The sequence below is a fragment of the Lonchura striata genome, chromosome 1 (assembly GCF_050655825.1).
Source record: "Lonchura striata isolate lonStrDom1 chromosome 1, ASM5065582v1, whole genome shotgun sequence".
NCBI lineage: Eukaryota > Metazoa > Chordata > Aves > Passeriformes > Estrildidae > Lonchura > Lonchura striata.
The window spans coordinates 18,102,350-18,129,053 of NC_140703.1; the positions used below are offsets into that span (position 1 = coordinate 18,102,350).

General features: G+C 36.9%; 1 long non-coding RNA gene across 2 annotated transcripts in view; it reads right to left on the reverse strand.

The window, feature by feature from the left end:
• LOC146768609 (uncharacterized) overlaps nucleotides 1–20,021 on the reverse strand; it is a 30,807-nt gene extending 10,786 nt beyond the window's left edge. For both annotated transcript variants that reach the window (XR_014950844.1, XR_014950825.1), the window contains exons 1-4: nucleotides 19,523–20,021; nucleotides 5,075–5,157; nucleotides 3,316–3,413; nucleotides 2,149–2,210 (exon numbers count right to left, since the gene is read on the reverse strand). This is a non-coding gene — a long non-coding RNA (uncharacterized LOC146768609). The remainder of the gene's footprint in view (nucleotides 1–2,148; nucleotides 2,211–3,315; nucleotides 3,414–5,074; nucleotides 5,158–19,522) is intronic.
• Nucleotides 20,022–26,704: the final 6,683 nt, after the last annotated feature.

The following is a 26,704-nucleotide window of genomic DNA, read 5'->3' on the forward strand; positions in this document are numbered from 1 at the left end:
ATGCTTGATTTTTCTGGCATTTCAAAATGTGGCTTTTGATGTTGGTTACTGACAGCGATGCTTTTGCATCTGTAAGTTAAAAAAATAGGCATTGCTTTTAGAGAAATAACAGAGAAAGCCAATATCATCATGTTTGCTGAATTTGTCTTGTATAGTTATTAGTCACTGCTAAACAGCAGCCCTTCCACTGTAAACTGACAGTACCACACAGAAATGGAATTGAATTTTCGTACAGTAGATCTTGTGTAATTTTATGAAATTTTTGAAAAAGTGTAGTTTTGTTTTTTCTCTAATGTAGACAGACATAATCTAGTCAATCATTTCCTGACCACAGCTGCACCTCACAGACACTGCCTTGTGTCACTGCTGAGCTGGGAGACGATTGGCAAAAACTTTCTCTTATCAACTCCCTTGTTCAGGTGCCAAAGGTAGAAACAAATGAAATTCCTTTAATTTCACTGGAGCATAACTCCAGTGGCTGGAAAGAGCCACAGGAGCAGTTTCAGAGGGGTGAACGTTAAACAAAGATGCCAAATCCATTTTATTCTGGTGACAAGAAATAAATTAGAAATGAGTCCAGAGGTGTGAACTGGTAGAGTTTGTACTTCAGTAACATTTCTTCTGTTAGATGCTGGATGTTAATAGTAAAAATTTTACAGTTTTCATCAAAATCTCTCTACAAATCCACTCAACTATAAAAACCAAAGGAATGGGAATGTATACAGTTAAAAACCCATTTTTTTTTAAAGTGGGCTCAGTCTTCTTTACACAGTTTACTCAGCCATAAGAAACCCAAGAGGTTTATGATCAGGTGATAGCTCATTTACAAGAATTTGCAGGATCAGGACTTTTTTTATAAGCAAAGCTTATTCAAAGCTATTTCTTAGATATATTTGCAACATCAAAATTATGCTACACAGTATAAGAGGATCCTGATTTGCTTTATTGATTTTAAAAAGTGGCTGTAAGTGAACATGGATATCCTTAGGTCATGCCATAAGTGCTTTCATTTATTTTGTGTTCTTTTTGCTCTCCAAAAACAAATGCATTTTACCTGATTAAAGTAAAAAGGGCCATCCAAATTATTCAGTGGTGAGCAGATTCCCTCCTTCACTAAACTACACAAAAGGCCAAGACAGGAATTTTATTTTTCTTCCCTTCAGTTTGATTTTACACTTACAAGTCTATCTCTGTAGACAGAAGTTTAGTTAAATAAAAGCTGAGACTTTTCCACTTAACAAGTAGATTCAGCTATGTGGCTTTAAATGGGTGTTTGGGGTGTGAATTCCCACTAAATGTGTATCCCAGGAGTGGCAGCAGGTGTAATTTTTGTGTCTTTCTAAATGCCTTCGGAGGAAGGATAGCAAAAATGAGTGAATTTCAGCATTTCTAGAAAGCTGCCTTCACCCTGCACAGATAAATTTGTTTCCAGAAGCACCAAAAGCTTCATCACCTTTCAGTGATGAAATTTCGTCACCTTCTGCTGAAGAATATTTCCAAAACAGAGGAGGGAGAAGGCAAAGAGCATACCAGTTTAGGTTCTTAGTCCCAAATCTAGACAAGGGAAGGCTTTCATACTCTTTGATGGATTTTAACAAAGAATAATTTCAGTTTACAAACTCCAGCCTGTTGTTTGTTAACACCTCAGCCAGAGTTTGTTTCCAGCTGACTGAGCACTGTCCAGGACAATGTCCAGCTCAAACACAGTGGGATGTGGTGATGGTGCTCACTGCTCACCACCACAGCCAGATGCAGGAACAGATTTACTGCCACAAGCACTTCTGTGCTGTTTCTTCTCCTGGAGCAGTCTTCAATATCATATTGTTCTTTACAGAGGAGAGTTTGAAGACAATACCCAAACACCATTCCCCTGGTATGCAAAGGCTTCTTTACACTGTGTAAAGCAACCTTGAAGTGACCCAAATTCATAATTACACCATTTCAAGAGTGCTGTACATTGCCAGAGCTCACCAGTATAAAAGAGGGGTGTAGTGATGCCCCAGAATTCTTGAGTACTATGGCTTTACATTTCCTGTTCCTTCCATTTTTGAAATAAAGCACATGTTATTATAGCTAGTTATATCTGCATATTACAAGCAATTACTGGGCAAAGTGCTTTTCTTTGTCAAAGTCACTGGCAAAACTTACATTATCTTCAGAGCAAACAAGCAGAGATCAGATCTCTGTGTGCACTGTGAAAGTGAAGCGTGCTGCAAAAAAAATGGAGAGGGAAACTGCATTAATTTAAAACACGTGCTCCTAAAAAAGAGAAGCACTGCTCAAAGGCTCGTACTAATATAATGAAAACTGACTTCCCTTCAAAGATCATACAGAAAACTTTTCATTTCAACTCTCAGCATAAATATTTGGTAAAAAACTTAACTCAACTTAGAGCCTATTGTCATGTTACTGAAACATGCAGTTTTTTTACTCTCTATGGTTTATGTATTTAAGGTATAAATGATAACTTTCAGGGGTAGATTTGAATCATAAAGAGCAAAGATGACTTTATAGCTATTTCATTGTTTTGAAAACAGTGCTTCACTCAGGTTTATAGCCCATTAAGACAGTGTGTTTTTCCTTGTATTATCCCCTCCTCTGCAGTACTAATTTAATTTCAACACTACGGTTTGAACACCACATATACAATTAGTTTCTATCAGGAATGAAAGGTCTTTCACTCAAGGTCAAATTATAAAAAGTCTACCTAGCAGGATGAACTGATCAGATCAAGTAAAATGAGTCAAAGCTCTATTTTCAGATTTTTTTTTCCTAATTCACTTGAGCCAATCTAAAAATTTTATAACTTAAAAAAATCCAATTTTTTTGCTGTTAATGTTATTCTTCAACATGTACTGAAATTCATTTTTAGCTAAATAACAGCAGCTATCTACATAGATAATTAGAAAATATAATGAAGCACTGGTTTAGAATTTCACCAATGAGATCTCAGCTCAGGAAAATTAAATAGTAGTGATATAACTAGTGTAACATAAAGCACTCTAAGAGACTATTGAAGTTGTTGGGGAATTTTAATTAATGTCCACCAAGCAAAATTTCAGGCAAGCCCATACCTGTGGTGACAGGAGATCTCTCTGTTTTGTTCCATTTGTCACTCAATTAGGGGAGGGAAGACAGCTTTCCATGAAATATTCTCATTTCTTTATTTAAAAATCATAGACCTCATAAATCACCCCTGTGGCTCTAGAAAACAGTCATTTGTGTTTACATCACCCTACAGTGTTTAAATCTTCCTCAGTGAACTGTTCTCAGTGTCATCTCTGGTTTCAATATTTGTCATATATCACAGCTTACCTATGGCTTGGCAAGATGCAAGGCAGGATCACTCTGTCTTCCTCCTGATACTTGTAATTAAGTCTTAAAGATGGCTCTTTAACCTTGGTGCTATCTTCCTGAAGAAGAAGAGTACATGAATAAGACAAGACACAAATTTTGCTGGATAAATGCACTGCTTCAACAGATTTGAAGATAGAAATCAAATCTTTATAAAGCCAACAGGTGCAGTTCAGCAAATCAGGCAGGTTTGCTCTGGTCTTTAATAAACCCAGCAGATTCACAGGTAAATGTGAGTCAAAAGAGCCAAGACACAGATGAGACAGATACAAGCTGGGACTTTACTGAGTAAAGTTAAAGTTATTTAGCACCTGTGAAGTAAAAGACATTTTAGGACTGCATAAAGGAGAAGGAAAGAAGAGCAAGGGGGGAAAAACCGAGTCAGGATTTTGTATCAAATATCCTACTCTGCAGAAGTCACTCAGAAAGGCACCTGCCTAGCCCTGGATGTGTTTCTGCTGCAAAGGAACGCTACACAAACAAAGTAAAGGTCTCTCCAAACCTAGGAAATAAGTGATGTCATCCTACACCCATCCTTAGAAAACATGCTCCTCCTAGGGGTAGAGGAGAGAGCAAGTTGTGCTGAAGAAAACAGGCTTGAATAATTTCCAGTTAAGGTGGCTAAGAGAGCGTTTTTCAGTTCATCACTCCTCAAGTTCCCAACTCTTTTTCAGCTTTGGCTGAAGGAGACCCAGCTGGGAGCTACTGAAGGACATCTGAAAAAAAAAAAAAGATTGTGCACAAATATAACTGAGCTCACTGAGACAGAGGCTTTCCCAAACCTCTGGTTATATTTTAGAACATACTGTAACTTTGACTATTATTTAACTCAGAAAATTATTATTATCAAACAGAACCTTTGACACAAAGAAAAAAATCTGAAGATTCCTTCATTTCTGTCACAGCACAGTGAGCTGTGTCCATGCCTTGCTATTCATATTTTGAAAACCATATCAGTTGCCTAAATAAACAAGATAAAGGTGGTGTACTAAATCTCCAAGCAATGAAGGCCCTGAATAGATGTATTTTAAAGACACACTTGCTGTAATTGGAACTGAAGATCTATTTTGGGGTAAATTTTTAGTTCTGCAGCCAAACAAATGTTACGTTCAAATTTAAACATGCAAATTAGAACAGCTTGGGATTAGGCAGCATGGAATGCAGATACTTTCAGTGAATCACTAAGTGATGAAAATGCTCAGCCCCTCTGGGTATAAAAATTCAATTTTTGTCCCAGTTACTCATTTGATGGTGCTCTTTCTTATGCTACCTCACATCAGAGGTGTAGAGCTGTGGTTTCATGGATTTGGGAGAAAGACTGATGAACAACTTTAAGCCAGCAGAAGAATGCCCTCCTGCTTGCTCTTTCCTGCTGGGCTGACAGATACCTCCTCAGCAAACTGGATCAGCAAATGCATCTTCTATTTTGCAATATTTTATCTATTTTTTTTTAATGGAGGAAGGGAAAGAAAATGGAGAAAAGCTATCAATAAAAAAATTGGTCCCAGACAAAGGTGTTTAGCTTAATTTCAGAATGAGTACTTCCAGTTTTACAAATTAGTACTTAAATTCTGATATTTTGTTTTTTCAAGAATATTTTTAATTTTTTTTTTAAACTATTGCTAATTTGACTCCTGTTTTTCTTGTAAAGAAAAATCACCATCAACTTCCAGGTATAGAAAGATTTGGAAAAACACTAAATGAGACAATCAATACCAACTCTGTTCCAATATTATTTTCACTTCTTATTTCATCTTTGTTTTCTTCCAGCAGCCACAAACGAATGCATGACCACAGGATAACCTACAGAATCAGAGAATCTGATGAGTTTTGAAGTAGTAGCTACAAGAGATAAAATTCAACAGTGATTATATGCAAGATAAATATGATTGAGGTACCTTGGATCTGCAACAGGATAATACTTCCCAGGCTTCCCCATGACCCAAGAATTGAAAAATAAATATTAAAAATTCTTGTTCCTATGTGATAGAGACCATACATAAATCACATGAGGGCATTAGAGTGATCTGCAAAGTCCCAAATTGTGCTATATTTTGGCGGCATATGCTGGTTACCATTTAACATTTTAAAGATTCAATATTTAAGTCTCCTATGCCTTTCCAACACGACATTTCCTTCCAACACTGAAAAGGCAGGGGAGGAGTTCTTATTTCACCTTCAGTTGTGGAGGAAATATAGCATACACATCACCCACTAGAATACACATCTGCAATAGCAAAATGTAACTTTTCATGAAGTGCAAAGTTGCAGGTCCCATTCTACTCTAAGTTAATGCACACTGTGAAGACCCTTTTCTATCAAATTTGAATATAACTAATGCAAATGTGTTTTGGTATAAATATACTTTAGAAGTGTGTGGTTTTTTGCACATTTGCTTCCTTTAACACATGGCTGGGTTCAGCTCCCTGAAAGCTGTTGTGAATTTACCCAGCTAGTCAACAAAGATGATAAAATGTGACTTACCTGATTAACCACAAGCGCACACAGCGGATTGAGTTGAGAATATTCATGATCAATCAACCCAGTCAATTGTATCTGGCAAAAGTTGTTATTAAAAGATATTTGAAGAGATGAACTCCTGGAAATTGTGATCTGTTTGTGGTTATTCCAGAAGTAGAAAAGAGGGACTGAAATCACTGAATATACAACTCTCAGCAGATTATTCTCTCTGCTCCACTGAACACCCGTAAGCACAGTCAACTATTAAATTAGCACTGCTAGGCTCTGCTATTTTTGTTGGCTATTTTTATACACAGCAGGCAATAATCATTACTTAATGAGAGCCTAGGCTTTAACACCAGGTGTGATTTTGTCATCAGGGGATCTATTTTTCTACTTTTCAGAGTTTGCATCCACATCAGTTTCCATCCCCAGCAGCACCACCTATTTCTCTCCTGAGGGTTGTTGTGTGGTGAATGCTGATTCCAGGCTCAGCGTGGTGCACGGTGCTTGGTTTGCACTGATTGTCAGAAATTGTCACACACAGACTGCTACAAGGATGTGCAATGAAAATGTGATCTGTTTTATGTCCCTTGCATCACAGATCACCTCTAATTTTCTGTTCTACCTCATCCATATCCTTTGCAAAGAAAGGCAAATCTCTGTTTGGTTTCCCAAAAATCTACCTAGAGTAATGAAAGAAATGTATTCACTGTATTTACTGTCAAAACACCACACAAAGGAAGCAAAGTTTTCCCCTATACTAATGAAAAAATGCTCAGCATATAAAAAGCTTGATTACATGCTATAAAGGGCTGAATTTCTGCTTTGCTATTCAGCTATTCAAACAGAGAGATCACTGCAAAATCTTAAGAACTAAAACTAAGAAAGAAAAAAACACAACTTCTGCACACTTTTGTAGAGAAACCCCAGTTTGGAGAGGGTTGCAGATGAATACAAACTCCTGCTACAGGCATTTGTGGGAAAAAGACAAATAAACAAACAAAGCTACACATGACTTTCTTTGACAGATTTCATTTTCAGCTTAATGAACTTAAGTGCAACCAGATGAAGCAAAAACATGCATTCCTTTTTCCCAAAAAACATGAGAAGATCCAGCTCTTTTCATGTGAGACTTTTAGTCCAACCTGAAGCAAACACAGGGCTGGGCTCCAAGTATTCACTTCCATAAAATCCTATTAACAAAGAAAAATATGAAGCAACTTGGGAATATCACTCCAGTGATAGATTGCAACTTTCAAACTGGTCTAGATTAGGAAATCTGTAAAAATGACACTGGCTTTAACTGAATAAAATACATTTTTACAAAAAATACTTCAGTCAGTAAGCAGTCGGGGATGTGAGAATTCCCTCATATTTACATAATTTCCCTTCCTTTTGCAAGCACCAAGGGATAACTTGGACTGTAAATAGGCAACTCCAGAAATACTGAAAGCAGAATTCCAAAATACACTTATTGATTGTTTGCTATAAAAAACACCCCAAAAAACCAAATATAGTTCACAGTTGCAGCTTCTGTACTTTTTCCATCCCTGGGCTGAGGATGGCTTGACTACCACAAGGAAGTCTCATTTCTCTCATTTTTGTATGTCCTGTGATACTCCAAAACATTACAGAAATGGTAAAAAAAGCAGAATTATTATTTTTTATCCTCCATGGACATGGAGGGTTTTTTAAATTGTTGTTTATTTTGGTGTTTGTTACTGTTCATAGCATCAATAACTCAGTAATTCTCCTGGCCTCTTACAATTGTCTTGAGAGTATTGAAAAGCTGAGAAATGTGAGAAAACTTAAAAATAGCTTTATAGTGATTATTTTAGCCAGATTTTAGCAAGACTTGTTACTAAATACTAAATACTACTGTGGTTCACCTACTATTTGAAAGATGTGATGGCATAGAAGCCATAAAGTTGCGAATTTGAATTCTTTGGTGATAATTTGGTCTCTTTCTGCTTTGTGTTCATCCTAATCCTATGGAAATTAGATGGTTTCTGTTCTAGTGAACATCAGAATCCACACCTGGCTAAGAATTTTTCCAAGTTCACAAAAATAAAGCAAGACAAAGTATACACAAGAGGAAAGCTCAGATTTATGGTTTTACTTCAGTAACTGCTTTACTCTCATGAAAACACTTTGCTTCACCTTTTTTACTGCACACATCTCATAGGAATAATGTGAAATCAGCATCCATGTAGCTCTTAAAACCTATAGTCAACTACTTATAAATATTAAACACCGTTTAAATGAACTCTCTCTCTTGTTCTACAACAAAATCCCACAGCATTCAGAAACAGCAAATAGAAAAAAGCAAGTACTTGACTTGTGCAAGCCAAGAGAGAAAAACAATGATATGATTGAAAAATATCTGCTATGTGACATTACAGCATCTACGTTCCTATTCTACCCCTCACAACCCAATTTTTGAAGCCCTCAAGCAATTTCCATAGAGGCACTCACGCTGCATCAATTTTGTACCAGGTGTGGAAAAAACTGACACATTTTGCTTTTTGCCAGCAGCATCAATCACTAAAACCTTGGTGCTACACTCTCAGCACGTGTCCACCCACCCAGATAAGTGAGAAAGGGAGAAGTGATCCAGCAGAGCTGCAATATGGAACATGCCCTGCTGTACTCAGCTCCTTCAGGTCTGCTGTCCAGATGAAAAGCACAAGTAAAATCTCATTTGTTAAGGAAATGGGAATATTTCTCTTCTATATATTGACATCTACTCTGGGCAGCTGTGTATGAAAATAATCTCTTTTGAGAAATAGCAGTTTAGTGGATAAAGGATTACTCTCTACCAAAATTTCCCCTATTCATCAATGTGGTTTATTGACAGTGCCTTTTGCTGCTGTGGATAAATCACCCAGTGAAGAGGTGGGGTTTTGTTGAAGTAATGCAGCTCTTCAGCAACATAAAATGGATCTGAATATCTATGAAAATTGAAGAGAATAAACAAATTATCAGTTTTAACTGTCTGTATTCTCTCAGCTCTGCACAAAGAAGTGGCTGATGAGGAGCACTCATAACTTGGCTTCAGCTTGATTTATGGGCAATTTTTTCTCTTCATTTTTCTGACCAGAAAGATGTTGGAACCACCTCAGATATTTTTGAGGCTCAGCTAGACAAAGCCACAGCTAAGCTAATCTGCCCATTGACAGTCTTGCACTGAGCACATGGTTGGACCTCTACAGGTCCCTTCCAGCCAATGTTTCTGTGATTTTCCATTATGGAACCAGTCTCATATGTGACCTGGAAGCTAACATCACATTTCTTATGCTCTCTTTTCTAGAGAGTATGATTTTCCTTTCTAAACACCTTTGCCCATGCCAAGATTTCTCTTTATGATAATAATTGCATCACTCATTTCTGAATAAAAGCTATTTATTGAGTTGCAGCATTACAAAATTTAAATCATATAAGTTTAAGGAATCTTCTTTTTTTTTTAAGACAACCTCATCAGGGAGAACTGTAGCAGAAGTGAATGCAGAAAAGCCAGGCTGGTCTGACCTTTAGAATCTCAGTGTTCAGGTGTTGCAGGTGCATTGATTTCCTGTGTCTCCCATACTAAATTTCCCCTACAGTGGCAAACAGGACACTGGGCTGACTCATGGCAGCCTCCATTTGCCTGTTAAATTTATTGCCTTAGCTTCTGTCAGTAATGCTCAACAAGAATATTGCCACAATATTGTTCTCCATGTGAAAGAGAAAATACAACAATTATACAAACCCATAAAATTACCTGCTCTGAATTTACTCCATTCTTTGACTATGTAAACTAGGGAAACTAGTGCCCAAAATATTAAGGAAAATACTTTGATTGCTGGCTGATAACTGCTGATTAGACCATGCTGTCACACCTTCTGTGAATATTTCTCTTCCTTGCAGGGGAGAACCAGTTCTGATTTTCTTCTTCCTTGGGTTTCCTAATGGTTTACTGCACTTCCTTCTTTGTAGGACCACAGCTCTACTAGATATTGTTCACTTACTGGATTTTAATAATTTTTACTATTTTCAGTGTTAGTTTTCTTCACAAGCAGATTCATTTTCATACCTATTTGAAACTAAATGCTTGTGTGTCTTACCTACTCAGTGCAGAGTATCATTTTTACAGCACGAAAAATTATATCTGAAAGCAGTTAAGCATGAGTTTTTCTCAATGTGTCTGAATTTAATTTCTTGGACTACTGCTTGTATTAACATTTCCAGCAATTTAAACCCCCTAACTTGATATTCTTTCTGCCATTGGAAATACCTACAAAGAGCTACCAAAAATTAAGAAATTTTCTATAGCTAACAAAGTGAAAGAAACTGAGTTAAATAATTAAATGCTCTACTTCATTAAGTTCTTCATAGAATTAATTTTACAACGTGAAAATTTATTCTTTCCACAAGATACAAAAGGAAAGCAATAGACGTTATAAGTGTGCTATGCATATGATTACAACAGTGGTGTTCAGCTGCCTAAATATATGAATTTAATACTGGTTTAGATTCTCCCAAGATGTTCAACATGTATATTGGGACAGCACCTGATTGAGGGCTCCACACTTCCACAGCAGCACCTGAATACTGCTAAAGGAATGTTAGATCAGTGTGGTTTGGCAGCTCAGCTGAATAACTCCCTAAAATCTACTTGTTTTTAGAAGTGCGTGCAAAAAATATATACATATATATAGATATAATCAGTAATGCTACAAATTGGAAACAATACAATATTCTACAAACATAGTTTAGACTCAAAATTTTCAGCATTTTAGCCTAGTTTATGACAGAAAGCATTCTCAATATTCCTTCATGGAACTGAAATCCAAATTTGGCTCTCTCTGTCACTATATTTATATTATTTTACTGCCTAAGATTAATGGAGCATAGACTGGAGGCTGAGATTCCCATCTCTGTCATCTCTTTTTAAATCACTCTTCCTCCAAAATGCTTAAAATTTTTGTGCTGGAACCTTCACTCATTTGACATCATAATACATAAAGATTTATGTTAATGAAAAAGTCGATTACATATTCATGGCGCTGTAGTGTGAGAGCTGCACAGAAACTTTAGAGGCTTTTAGAGGAGTGCATGAATTTCTGTGATTTCTGTGTCCACAGCATGTGACTTTCCTTATTGGCAACATTAGGATTTTTTAAAGAAATTATGGTATGCTGTCATTACTTACTGACATTTGTGGGTTTCTTCAACCATCTTAATTCAGTCTGACTGCTAAAAAAGTTGCAGACAGGAATTGATTTTGAACTTGGCTTTAAAGCTGGATGCAGACTCATAACAGAATTAGTACAATTCCTGCAGTCATGGTGGTTCCTAATATAATTTAATTAATTGGATATAAAGATTAAAAATATTGAAATATTACAGATCCCCAAATAATGCTCAGCTAGTGCTAATTATTTAACCTTGAGGTCTTTGGTTTCCCATTGAGCCAAGTCATGACTTTGGATGTCTTAAAAACCAAAACAGCAGCATTGGAGTTACCCAAGGATAAAAAAGTAGACCAGAATCAGCTAATTTACCTAGGAATATTAAAAAGAAATCTCCAGCTTAAGAATTTCAGTTGAGAAGTCTTCCAACTGCTCCCATTAACAAGCAGTTCATTACTAGAGCCAGCAATAAGACAAAAACTCTGAATCCATTCACATTTTACAGAAGAACGGCTTACTACAAGCATTGCATAAAAAAGACACCCTGCCTCTATAAATCAAAATTTTATTCAAGTTCATGCAAAACTCATCTGAATGACAGAGGTATTGAAGAACTAGATTTTTTTTTAGATAAATTTGGTGTTGTTTTTAGGATCAGTTCCAGTAGGTGTGCAATAACTAATGGTTACTTACTTAAATATGAATTTTCTTCATTAACTCTTTCCAAGATACCAAAAAAAGATGTAATGATTCTAGCCTGTGTGTCCACTAACATGATAAGTTGTATTATAAGTGAAAATTTCATTGTTATTTTTGATTCTTCATGGTTTAGATTAACGGAACTTCAAAGGTTGTTAAATCTTCTGCATTCATTAGGTTTTCTCTTAGTGGAAAATTCTCACTGGTATTGCACTAATGAAGTACCCTTAAAGTCAGCTGGTATAAATTGTGAATGTGGCACATAATGACTTGACTCAAATACATCAAGAGGTTTAAATTCAGGGAAAATTCCATAAGAGCCCTTTCTATGTTTTTAATCAATTTAGTCCAAATAATTTTTTCCCCTTCACTCGCCAAGTTGCAGCTTAATTAAAAAGGATCAAATTTTTGACATTTTTTTCCACAAATAAGGATTTCATACAAAGAAGACAAGTCTTGTGGCTCTCCTTTTTTCTTAGTAAAACTTGTATTCACATTTATTTCTTTCAAATAAAATTGCCAGAACACCAGCTTTGTGTTTCTTTCCTTCTGAGCACATGAGCTCACAAGCAGTAGCTTTCCTTACCAGACACTCCCAGTGTTTATATCAAACACAAATCTGTGCAGATTGATTTGCTGCTAAAGTAAGGGCCAATTAATAAAATAAAATAAATAAAAAAGGATAGAGATCAGTAAGTAATGTCACCCCACAGAAAAAAAGTCCTGCAGTCATGGAAAAAATAAAATAAAAAACCCACTCAGAAATCTGATGTATACTTGCAATATAATGTGATGTTTGTCTGCACACATTTTTTACAGAGTTGTTTATGACTAAATGCTGACATGTTGTTTAAGAGTAGCAGCAAAATGATGAAGATAATGAAGAAAAGTAGATGCAGCCATTAGTTTTTATCCTATTTATGCCAGGAAAACTTGCTTATTTCCCATGCAAAACGAGACCCAGTCTATGTCTACACCAGAGTCAGCAGCATGACTGCAGCAAATGTGCTCTTACATGGATAAATTGAAGATATTGAGCTCAGGTATTGGCAAGAGAAAATGAAACAAAACAAACCACCACCACATAAATACACAGATAATTATCCTGACTTCTGGCTGGAACCTCCTTGTTGATAACTGGACTGACTGGATTGATGCGGGACCTGTGTTTGCCATGTCCCATCAAAACCAGCAGGACTACTTTAAATTAGAAGCCTGGCCTGAACTAGAAATAGCTTTTCAGTGCTAAATATTAAAATATTCTGACCAGGTGGCTTGGATTTAAATGCTGCAGCTCACTGCAAGGAAGTCAGCTCAGCTGGAGGGCAGAGTCCAAGCATCAGGGCTTTAGGTTATCAGAAGCAAAGCAGGTAAAAAAGGATATTCTGGGCTCATCCCAGATGTGATTCCTCCTTCCTAGAACTGCAGAGGACAGAAAAACCCCATTGGAGCTGCACGTGTCCCAGCAAACAGAGGAGGAGGAGATAGAGCAGTGTTTGCACAGGCTCACAATTAAATACTCTTGTATGAAGGACAGGGCACCTCACAATAAATGGTTTTCTGATGTTTTCAAGCCCAAATTTAAATATTTTATCCAATATAAAAAAAGGAAAAAACAGCACAGCTTTACAGCAGAGGTCTGTTTATCAGCTTAAAGACAGACTCCGTTTTCACACACTCAAGTGAATTTCACCCACAGTTTTGTATCATACAGCTTGTAAATCACTTAAGCCTGAAATGTTTTATAGATCTGTATTTGTCCTCTAAGCAGATTATCCTGGAATGCAAATACAAAGATTTGGAAATCCATGTATAAGACTGGCAATGAAAAATTATCTATCTCCTCACCTATTTAATTTTCCTGTGAATATTTCACCTCAAGGGAAAATTTATTTCTTTAAGATTCCTCCCAAATTAAAAAAAAAATATATAAAAAAGAAATAAAAAGGAGTCTTTTTGAGAAGGAGGATAACTTCTGCTGGCCTCTTTCAGATTAATGTTTTCACCTGGAATAGAACTAATATTCTTCCTGCAGAAAGACTTACTTGACATTCAGAATGAGAGCTTTTGAGTGGCCAGGAACTAAAATCCCACCACAAAATGACTGGGATACATGGCTGGAAAGTAAAAGTGCCCCTGTTTACATAAACAGGCTTGAACCACCAGCAGGTTTTTTCAATTAATACTGTCACTTTGCCAAACACTCATAAAATTTGGCAGAAAACATTGATTCACCAATCCCGTGTGAAATCTGTCCCTGGAAAACACAATGCATTACAACAGTTGTGGCAGAAAAAAAAAATGCTGAAGCACGCAAGGGTCTACAGGAATTTTAAGCACTGATCAGTGATAGCCAGAAGAAAAGAAAGCAGAGGGACTATAAACTGTTAAGAATATTAAGCTCAAAATGAGATTAATTTGCAGATCTGGTAAATTTAGAGTATCCTAAAGCAGAAAGAGCGTGCAGAGACACTGCACTGAACTGGTATTTCTGCTTTATCAAACTGAAACAAAATCCTGCTTGTCCATCTCAGGAGTCCTCAGTTTTAAAGTTAGGGGTCAATTACCAATCCCCTCACACACCCACCCCAAAAAAGAAATTACCAAATGAAATGTTTAGCAAATGACTGCCTTCAACCAACATTTTGACAAGGAAAAGCAGTGCCAGAAGGATGAAAGGCCCAGACAAGTGTTGGATGACTGCAGTACATGAAACACCCCTATTATGTTCAGATAGCCAGAGCATTTTGCTCAAATAATGTTGAGAAAACAGAATTTAACAAGTGACATCCAGTAAATACATAATCAGAGAATGCTTAAGTGGCTCGGGATTTGGAAGGCAGCTCCTTCAGGAATAAGTTAACTGTTTATGCAGTAGAGTTAAAAATATGTTAAGAAGAGGGTGTAGAATGACTTGCTAGATGTCTTCAATAATATTTCAGCAGGTACCACACAAATAGTTTTGTTAGTATTGGCAAAACTAAGTAAACCCTGAGGAGAAGTATGATTGGAAAAAGCAAACCTTGTGGTGTAAAATAAACATGCACGTCAAAATCAAGTACCAAGCTCACTCAGATTCCTGACAGAAGTCTAGAGCAATGAATTGGCAGCTCCACTGTTTATACTGCTCTAACTCCTCTGTGACTTTAAAGGAAATTTCTTTTTTAGCTAATGCTGAGACCTTGAGTCAGGAAATTCTCCATCTTACTGATGTTCAGCTGTAGAAACGTGGCAGCTCATCCATTGTTTATCTCATCTCATCCTATATTCCAGCATCAAGGTGATAAAGGATGATTCACCAAAGCAAGAGTTTGTGGTTGATTTGGAATTATTAAAGCACAAACAGGGGAAAAGATTTTAAGCACATAGTTCAGAATTCTAATTTGAAATTATCCTAGAGATATAAAAAAATTAACTCTCAATGAGGTGAAGCTGTGGGTTTATATGCCAGCCTGCAGATGCTAATCCACACCAAACCAGCAGGGACCACTGAGGAGAGGAGGAAATAACACATTGTTCCTATCAGCCTTAACAAAAGCGTACAATTTTTGAGCCTTGTCTTGATCCAGGTTTTCAAAAATCTCCTTCTGAGATGTTTGCTTCATGCTATTCAGATACTAATTACAGGCTTTGAAGGCTTTTGAGTTGCTGGAGACTTTTCTTTAAAAATGATTTTGAATGCTAGGGATTTTGCAATATTTTCTGAGATTCCTGAATGCAGAGAAGACTTAGGTACAGAAATAAAATAGACAATTGTGAAAGGTGAAGACTGTGTGAAGAGCAGAGTGTTTCCACTGCCCTCAGTAGAACTAGATCTAGAGAAATCAGAGAAAGGGGGGAAAAAATCCCAAAATTAGGCAAGCTCCTTCTCATCTCCTGCTGTGCAGGCAGGCAAAGCCCAGTGCAACAAATACCATCCTTCCTAACACAGTTATTATGTCAGGTAGGTGACCCACTCTCCCTTCTAAATCATACCAGGAATGCCAGGAGGAATTATTTACTAAACCACATTTTCTGAGACTTACTTGGATGTCAATAGTATTGAAAGGAAATGAAAGAAAGATCTCCTTGTAGCCCTTTATGGTTGTGAGGGATTTTTCTGATTTAAAATTATACATGGCTGTGGTAGGGTTTGCATCCAGGATGTGGTTTAGATGTGTCTGGAAATCTAAATTAAAAAGGCAGCCTAAGAGCACCCAGCAAAAATTGGGCACATTAAAAGTACTGCAAGTTCGACAGAATGAATTTTTCCTCGTTAGTGTTATTGACTTCTCCTACCAATAAAATCTGCCTGCCTTGCATGAATATGATTTACATTCAGAAAGTTCTGATTAGATGTGTATCTCGTGTTCTCCACTAAGTTACAATTTCTCTAACATATTTCATGGCTGCTGTGAAGAGATTCATCGTGGATATTGGACAACAGTGGAAATTGCTGCATAAAGATTACATTAATCGTGAAATCATCAGTCATTAATTCCATCAGCTGCTCAAGAGACCAATATTTCTCCTTTGTGATTAGGGAAGGACAGTGAAGGTTGCCAACCTTATGAGAAAGTCAAAAAAAAAAAAAAAAAAAAAACACCAGAAAAACACTGGGGCTAGAATTTGAGGACTATGTCAGCTGGAAATTTCCACAGGATTCAATAATGACAGTTGTATAAAAATCTGCATGTCCCAGAGTCCTAATAAAAAACCAAAGCAATAAACACTCTGTCTGCCCTCACTGTATCATCTACATAAGGACTGATGAAGTTTCTCAATTATGTCTGCTTTTTAACTGGGCTCTTCTGAATTTTTTTCAGAAGTACTAGAGAAATCAGGCAGAAATTAATGTATTCTTTAAATGTATCAACACAAGGAAGCTTTCCCAGCAAATGCAGAAGGCTCATTTTTTAAAGGAGGAATTTGCTGTTTACCATTATGCCTCTCCATTGTTTTTTGGTTTCTTTATATATAAAAACATTTTGAGAGAGGAGAAGACTGCCTTAAACTAAAAACACACCTTCTTTCTTGTCTTCTTGGTGTCTTTAAGTGAAGCCCTGGTATGAGCTCAGTAGAAGTTTCAGTATTGAGTGAAATAACTGCAGTTTATATGCAGCATAATGCCAAAGGCTCATCTGGAAGACAGAACAATTTTTTTTCACTCAAAACCCTCTTTTTGATCCACATGGGTAATGCTCCAAGTGTTATGTTAAGCAACCATTATTCTAAGAGAGCCAGCATTAAGAATCCTGAGCTTAAACTGTCACTTCTTGAGGCAGATTTATGGCTTATGACAGTAATTGCTCACACCAAAGGAGCGAGCTGGTGCTCCATCCAAGCACAAAGAGATATTCCCATTAGATGAGGGTAGGGAATCTCATAATGCCTGGGGTTTACAACTAGAAAAATACCTTTTATTTAATTTTTTTTTAAAAAACACATCATACTGTACACAAACAGGCACTTGTTTGTGTAAATAAACATAAATGTTTGCATTTTTGTGCAGCCTTGGTTTTGCTAAAGTGACTTGAATCACAGCCTGGGACAATTGTTTCTCTGTGTTTGACTTTGTGTTGCTTTCAATGAACTTTATTTAAGATATTTATTAAAATCTTTATTTAATATACTTTGTGTTGACTGAGTATCTGTGCTCATGTAAGTGCTAAAAAGGAAAAGTGAATGTAAAAGCAAGGCAACGTAAAACATCTGTGAGAAGAAGGTAAGTCTTGTGCCTGTATATTGCTGTTATGGGATCTTTGGAAAAGGCAAAGACCAACTCAAGTCAGAAAGTCAAGTTTGAAATTTTAATATGGACTACTAAAAAAGGAAGAATAGAAAGGCTTCCTGATTATGAAGCTACATGTTAGCAAAAAGATATAAAACCTGGTCCCATCTCCATCTCTCTCTCCATTTTAAGGTTAAAGATATTTTCCTAACATTGCAATATGTCCTCCCTCAGAAAACTGAATCAGCAAAAAATAAAACAGCTTTATAAAGTCTACTGTCTGCTATGTTTTTCCAGGTTCTGCTCTGCCAGTAAATCCAAGCATGATCTGAATGGTAACAGCAAGTTTATGGACAGTGAATAATAGCATGACATAGCTAATTAATGCTATTTCAGTCCAGACTCTTTAAACAATCAAGCCTAATTGTGCTAAACAATGTGATGGGTTTTTATGGACAGCAGTGAATGAGCAAATCCAATGAATATTTAAAGCTAAATTGAGAGTAATTTATGCTTTATGGGTATAACAAACTCAACCCAGTACCTTCATTACTTACATCTCCTGTTGGTTCTGCTTTCTTTTCTAAAAATACCCCACAAAACCAACAACACGTACACACTAAAAGAAACAAACTCAAAAAACCCCCACAAACTCCCCCACCTAATATACTTACTATGTCTTGTTTGGACAGATTTTCTGTCACTGAGTTAAAAACAAAGAAAATAAATGCATGCCACTGTTTGTACAGAACAGCTCAGCTGCTGAAGGTGCAAGGATGCTTCCTGGATATTTATGCCTCTGTTAGGCAGAAATCTTGAACCTGGGTTGGTTCTTCCTTTTCACTTTGTGCCTAATCTTGATATGGTGGAGTAAATAAACTCCCATAATCTGATTGGCCTCTGACATGATCAGACTTCTGGCGGTGTTTTAAATAAAGATCAAAAAAGATTTAAATAAAAATAAAATAAAGATCAAAACTAATCACCCACAAGCAGTCCTGTTTAATTTTGTTTGCATCAGAGCAAAGAGCCAATCGTTCTGTACTCCGAAGATTCCTTGATAATGGGGAGAGGTGTGAAATGAGAGAAAGAAAGAGCAAGGACACAGCTGAAAGGTACAGAGCAACCAAAAGCAGTTTTGTTGAACTCATACCCTCTGTGAATTCCTAATTTTATCTTTCCTCCTGAGCCAAACCATGCAAGCTTCATTACTACAAGTCATGAGTGTTCATCTTCCAACACTAACATTTAATTTCTTCCCATTTGGCTTTGAAATCACTTAAAGATGTGTGATGGTCCCAGCCCAACCCTCTGCACAGTGACAAGACATTGTGACTCTCACCTGATATTGGCTCATGCTCTTGCCAGGCAGAGCCCACCTTTTCTATCCCAAGAGAAGTGTTGGACAACCAAAAATACAGAGACCAACAGAATGAATAGCTAACTTTATATTAGGAAAGGAGCTATTGCTGAGTAATGCTAAATATCAGATTTGAAACGGACATATCTATGAAATTTTTTACCACAAGCCAATCTGAAGTATTACTATGAACAGATAAACCATTAGAGTACACAAAACTCCTACAAAAGTTTTTTATTGCCCTAATAGACTTATTCAATATTTAAAGAGACTTATTACTTTTCTCTACATTACTTACCTTTTAGTCAGTCAGTTTAAGTACAAATCTAGTTAAATGTACATTTCATCTTCATTATAACAAGATAAAGCTGGTAGTAATTGTCCTTCCACTCAAACCCCGTAACAGAGCTCTGCAGAATTACTCTTCTGCAATATTCAGGTTGGGCAGTAATTTCTGTCACTTTTGGTACTTGGGTTCTTCTCCATAACAAGGTTTTTAAGTGTCCTACCTGACATTTACATCCCTAATGAGATTTCCACACCTCTGCTGGGGTCCATAAAGACCAATATTAATAACTCGAGCTGCTTTACTGGATTAAAAAAAGTTAGAATTTACTTTTACATTATGGCCAAGCATAATAGCAGTTTCCAGTTCAAATACACTAAGCACACATAACTATTTAAGTGCTTCACAATTAAATACATTTAACTTGCCTACAGTAGAAAAACACTGGTTTTCCCGGTAAGAAAAAAAAATCTTCTCACCTCAGGTATTCCTGACTTTTCTTTTTCTCCCACTTGGTTTTCTGTCTCTCCTATTTGTTGCTCTAAGCTCCAGATGTGGAAGGGAGAGTTATTTCTGCTGGTACTTAGGAAAATGGGATGGGTTTAATTTTTGGAGGAAGCAGGGAAGGAAAACCCAGGCTGGCTGTTACATCTGGAGGAGGAGAGTTCAGAGATATCCACTGAACTCACTCCTGTGTCAGGGGTGAGGTCAGAGGAGGATCAAAACTATTTGAAAGGGAATAAGTTGAGCCAGTCCTAAGCTGGGTCTGCCTCTTCTGCTGCCTTTTAACACACCAGAAACTCCCCTTCTGGCTCAAGGTGTCTGTGAAGATACTGCTCAGTGCTCAGCTAGAAAGGGGAAATGTTCTGTGTGTTTGCTGCCTGAGAGGGATTTGTGTGCTTGTTTTGAAGAGACTGTGTGGGAATCCAGGGCTTCCCTCTGGCTGCCCTGGAAGGTCTGGGACCCTGGCAGGGGTCAGGAACCCCCTGGACAGAGCCCCCAGAGACACTGTCTGGGATCTCTGTCCATGGAAAAGAGTTTTCAGTCTTACAGGATGAATTACAAGCTCTGAGTGTTTGATATAAGGAATAATTAAGTGTGGCATGGGTGCAAAAGTAAAATTTTAGGATTCTAGATAAGGGGTCCAAAGGGGACAAGATGGAGGAAATTGGGTGTGTCTTGTTCTTTTTCTCCTTCTCCATGCCCTCCATGTTTCACTGCAGTGTTGGCATTTTTCTGTTGGTTCAGGCTGGGGACACACTGTTCAACGTAGGTGACAGATATTGGCACATTATTGTAAATCCAGCCCAGGGAGTTTCTGGTATTTAATGTTTGTAACATCCCACTGAGGGCAGAGCCCCACACGCTGCCCTGCAGGACAGAGCTGTGGCAGGGCAGCAGAACATGTTAGAGATAAACAGAATAAACAACCCTGAAACCAGCACAGACCAATTATGGCTTCTGCTTTGGCAGCGGGGCAGAGAGACAGAGACTTTCTACAATCTCGGAATCATCAATACCTCAGATTCTGACAAGACTGGATAGGTGTGATGACTCTTTTGGTTATCTGAGACGCGAATGAGCAAAAGCACAGGGAGGGCTCCTGCATTCTCTGCAGTGTTTGGTCACTTAATAGCATGGAGGGGCTTGAAAATTTTGATTTGATTACACTTTAGTCAGTAACAAGTGGTTTTAAAGCACAGGAGTTCAGACTCCCCTAATTAACTGATTTTTCAATCATCATGCTAGAAGTATATTTTAACACCCTTCCCCTTAACTATAACAAAAATAGATTTAAGTTACTTTGCATTTACTGCAGGATAAAATACTGAATATTGAGTATAACACTAGAATAGAGAAATCACTGAAATCTTAGCAAGCAAGGCTACAATTCGTGACCACAGGTTGCATAACTGAGGAAAATTTTCTTACAGTAGACTCCAAAACCAGTTTAAAAAGGGAGATCCACTGCCTGGTTTAGCAGCCTTGGATTTGAGGTACACAAAATATTTTTACCTTCTGATATCACTTACAAGTACGTTCTGACATGTCTAATAAATAAATACACACTAAGAGAGTAATCATCACCCCGTGTTACAATTTCTCACCTCTAAGAAATTAATGTGCATAATTTCTTTCTGTTTACATGCAATATTGGAATGGCACAACAGCTGAAGCAAATGTAGCATATTTTCTGAGTGCCAGCCAGGGGCTGGGTGCTTTCTGCAATATTAAGTATCAATCCTTCACCAGGATAAAAAGCAGCAAATATTTTTTTCCTCGTGGTAGAATTGATTTTTGCAAATGGAGCCTGGTTCAAGTGGTGTAATCATCTTTCCTCCTTTTTGCAGTTGCTCAATGCACAAACTCATCCATTCAGTCACAATCAATTGGGTGATAAAGTATTTCCCTCATCAGTGAAAAAGGAGAGCTTGTACCTTGTGTACTCAATATCAGTCATTTGTTTAATTGGCTAATAAGAGATTATTCCTCCTACAAAACCAGTAACTCCTACACCTTTAAAAAATATGGCAGGTCTGCTCCAGATCTTTATACATTATATAATTACATTATTTCTGTAGTATAAAATTTTTGAATGCTTACCCCTTAAATTGTATAACTCTTTATCAAAATTATGTCTTCATACAAGACCTTGCTGAGAAAACTGAAGAAAGAACACACAAGAAAACTTTCCTGATGCAGGTATAGAATATTAATTTCTGTTGCTTAAAGGAAGATTTAAAAAATTGGAAATTCCCAGCCTAATTTAAGAATAATCCATTTTTCTGGAATACTTTTTTTTTCTCTCTAAATTATGGCAAATATCTTGTTTATGCAGAGATTTTGAAGAAAGCATTTATCATATATAGGATGATGGGATGGTTTGAGTTTTTTCCAGCAGGTTTTGTAAACAATTATTTATTATTCGAGCTGAAATGTTAAACAATGTTGTCATAGTTTCAGAGTTTCATTGAGGTTATGGATAGATCTGACTTTCAATTTTCAAGCATTTTCTATTTCTTTGCAAATTGTGTCTCGTGTTGTTGCTTCATTTCCTCCTTTCTCATTTCTTGAGAGTTTTCAAGACTATTTTAGAGCTTGGAGTATGACAAATGGTACTTGTGAGAATGTGCTTCCTGACAAAACTCATGGAACATCACCCACACAAACTCCTAATTACAAAAACTTTAAAAATTATTTATCAATGTATTTTCACAGGACACTGTGCAGCAGGTGATCTGATTGCATGGCTGAAGCAGGTATGGAACCAGATAATCTTGGCTGAAAATAGCTGTTATTGTCCTGTAGGTGCTGATTCCTCCGTGCACACCAAACACAAATCTGAATTTGAGCTGCTTTGATGACAACACATGCACAGTCAGCTACGTCTCATTGATTTTTTGTGAGGTGGGTGGAATGCAGATCACTTTTCCTTCAGCCAGCCCCAAAACAATTGATCCAGGCCCCATTTTTCACCAGATCACTGAGTGTTAATTCAATTTGATGGGCTCAGCAGGCAATAATACATCCAACAAGGAACTTACTTTTAGTGGTGTACAAAGTACATCCTTTTCATCCAGACAGGGTTTTGATGCAGATCAAATGAATTTTCATATCAAACCATTTCTGGCTGTCTCTCACTAAATCAGCATGATTTTCCTTTTGCTTCTTTTGTAGTTTTTTTCAGGAGAATCTAGAAAATAGAACAACACAAACTACCAGCACCACAGGCAGGTGTCTTTTTACACATATTATAAATTCCTGTACTGAAAAAGCTCTGGATAAATTAATTGTAGATAAAAGTCAAATAATATATTTATCAAAGCAGAAGATTAAAAAAAATTATAAAAAAACATTGTTTTTCACAGCACTGAAAATGCAGTACAGGAGCTGCTTAAAGAGGGAATAAATTGGATTTGCTCCATTTTAGTCCTGAGGAAGTAAAAGGGGAAAACCAGAAATTGATTAAATATTAGATAGCAATTAAATACGGAGGTAACAGTTGGCCATGAAAGTTGATAGAAATTTTTCTCTGGGTATTATTAAATTGCCAATTTCAAAAAAAAGAGTCTTTGGAACGAAGCTGAGCAGGCAGAAAGCTGCTGTTTTAAGCAGTGGTTTCTATTGACATGAACTTTGAGGAATTACCATAATCTCCATAAGGTTAGGCAAACCAGGCACGAGTAATAAGATGTTATTCTTTCTTAGTAAAAACAAAAAATATGTAAAATAATATTTCCATAAATAGAATATGAAGACCTGAAGAAGAAGAAGAAAAACATGAATCTTTGCCAGCTATTATCTTAATTTATTTCTGTTTTCAGAAGAAAAATAAAAATTTCTTGGGAACAAAAAGAATAGACAGGAAATGGAATAAATTTTCATCTTTGGGAGATGCTAAATTAAGTGAAGTTGCCTTGGCTAAATAGAAAAATCAGTTTCATATTGGTCTGGGGATATGACCTTTGGATTCCTAATGAGAACTACTAAAATAATGAAGTATTTCCAGATAAATTCTTGCTGCTATAATCTGAGAGAAAGGAAGCTAAAAGAGTACAGGGAGATTTTGCAAGTGATCAAGTGCACATACAATTAGTAGCTCATCAGGGGTTGTTAAGGACATGATTAAAGGACAGCCAATTTACTAAAGACTTAAGAGGTTAATGGTGAAGAAAAAATAAAGTGGCAATATCCTCCCTTCCTCCCCTCTCTTCTTTGATTGTGATAAATGTATGCTTTCCACACATCCATGAACACAAGATTGCAGATTTTCCCTGGGAATTTAAATAGGCACTCTACCTGAGAAGACATGCAGAAATTTAGTTGGGAAAAATTATATAAGTTGGGGGTGGTGGTAGTATAATACAGTGGATAAAGGAGACTTTTTAAGTTTATGGAAACCCAAAGCATTTTAAAAAGGTAAATTAATAACCTCTACACACATTGTGATGTTGTTGAAGGCTGATAATGTGAGAGATAAAAACTCACTTTGCCCAAATGTGGGCAAGGTTAGCCATGCTTTGTCTGTGCTATTCCCTTTTCCATAGACTGGAGAAAACATGAGTTAGGGTGCATTTTAAGAAGCTTTTTGCTCAATAGAATAATTTTAGTGCCTTTTAGGCCATCATGAGATTGATTACCTTTTCCAAAGGGCAAAAATGGAAGCAGGGCCTTTCTGATTGTGAATTCTCCTTCTTGCATATTTCAAATCATGTCAGAAAGTCCTCAGTCCATCTCCAGACCACCCAGTTTAACTGAGCAGTGTCAGGACACTGTCTGTAGTCACAATTGTGTTATTTATTTTAAACATGAACCTGACTTCAGCTTGTGCTCTAAATAGGGAGGAAAGGAATAAGAAGAAGGAATGCAATTTATTGCAAGTAAGATCATGAGGTCTTTGCAAATATTGAGGTTTAGGAGATGTTTATCCCACACAACACAAATCCCTAGAGGTGGACAGGCTGCAGAGTCAGAGCTTTACTTAAGGAAGGCTCAGAATGGGTCTGAAGTTTTTTCTTCATCCCCTTTTCCTCTCCAGCAATATAAGGGCTGGTATGGATTTGAGACATCTCCCACAAAAAGCTGCAGCTTTGTGGAACTTTTAGGAGATTTGAGCAAGGTAAACCACGCAGACTGAATTACATGGCTGTCTAATCTAGGAGTAGCTATGGGAAAAACCCCATGGTTTCCTTCTGCTTTTCTAGCTGAAAGCCAAGGCAAAGCAAAGTTTTAATGCAAAAAGAACTTGTAAATCCTTTAATTGGCTTTGTAAAGCCACACCAAAATCTGTTGTCACAGTAGTGAGATAAATTTGTAACATACATCTCTTCTCAACACTGCTAATCTCAGTAACTTCAGGACAGAAGCAGAGATCAAGCAGACCTGCTCAGCTGCATCAGGGAGAAAACTTAAACATTCTTCCATTTATAAAGGTACAAAGACAAATTTGGTAAACACAGTGAAGATCAAGATTTCATCATGAAATTTCTCACTTCCCAGGCAACGAAGGAGGGAGGACTGAAGAGGTTTATAAGATTTTGTTTCTCATTACTTTACTCTGCTTTGATTGTAAAAAATTAATTCATTTCCTCAAGGCAAGGCTGTTTTGCCCATGATAGCAGCTGGTGAGGGATCTTTCGTGGTCCTTACAACATGATCTACAAGCATTTTGTGATGTTTTCTCCCACTGTCCATCTGAAGAGGGAAGTGGTAGCATGGCTTTGGTGGGCACTTGGTGCCCAGGCAGGGCCAACACACCACAAATAGCCAATTATCAGACTTAACCTGGATAAAACCCAAATAAATCACAGTCCTGGGAAGAACAGGGTACAGCTTGGGGGAACATTCAGCTTTTGGAGGTGATTACAGTGATGACAAAGAGCTTTTTGAGAGCAGCTGCAGCCTGTCTCTGAAGTATGCCCAAGTGTTACTCCCATCACTTCTCTGACACTTCAGAGGAAATATTACCAATAGTGAGGTGACCTAAGGTCTAATCCTGCATGATTCTGACTCCATAATGTCCCTGTGATGATTACTGGGGAGTTAATTCTCAGCTGTCCTATTAAAACCCCATAAGCCACCTAAGAGGGTCAGAGAGCATCTGGGGTCTTCCTTTAACTGCTCTCATAAAATCAGAACCTGAGTTTGCAGAGGATGGTCACCATGAAAAGAGTCTCTATGGATACCATTTCACACATTTTGTTCCATGCCCTGAGGGTAGCCCCACCACAAGGAGATAAAGAAGCAATTGGATTTTGGATGAAGGTCAGGAAAGCCCAGAGAAGAGCCAAAGAAATTAATCTGATGACAACTGCATTAAAACATATAAGTTTACTTCCACACTACAATAAACTCAGCTCAGGTGATCCTAACCCTATATTTCTTGAATTTATTTCTCTCAAAAAAATGAGGCAACTCAGTCTTCAAAGTAATTGTTCCTTAAAATAGAAGCACGTGATTTTTACAATTTTTTTACCTGGAAGCATTTTGAATATTCATTTCAATGTACTAATAGCCAAGACCTGTGGTAAACAGCGCTTAAATTATTTTTTCTGTGCAAACTAAGATTCTATCTGTGCTTAGTAAATGAAATATTCACTTCTGTTGGGTCCTGTGGATAGTTATTTAGCAGATACTGCTTTCCCAAGCAGAGCATGTTAATTTGTACATTATAGTTTTTCCTTTTGATTGTGTCCAGTGATTACCTTACCATCAAATACTATATTAGAATAATTTTATTAAAAAATGAAAACTAGATGAGAAAAGTATATTGAAGATAGTGTATTGTTAAAATCAATGCCAGATCACTAATTTTGATGAATTTGGATTATTTTAACTAAGAGAAACTCTTATAATGCAGTATCATTCCTACATTTTTCCATAGCATTCTGAGAAGTTTGAGGGCTACTGCATGATAAAACTCATATATCTTCCTATAAAAATACACAATATTTTCATAGTCCTTAACCAACATTTCAATTAAAAAAAAAAGAAAACACAAACAACCCCCGTACCAAACAGACAAAAAATCTCATCTCAAAAGCCAGTTATTAATTGTATCTGTCACAAACAATGCATCTTCCTTAGAAGAATAAATTTGCAGTCTCTCACTCATAACTATGTGGGCTTATAATAGAGCAGCTGCCCCAGAGCAATACATG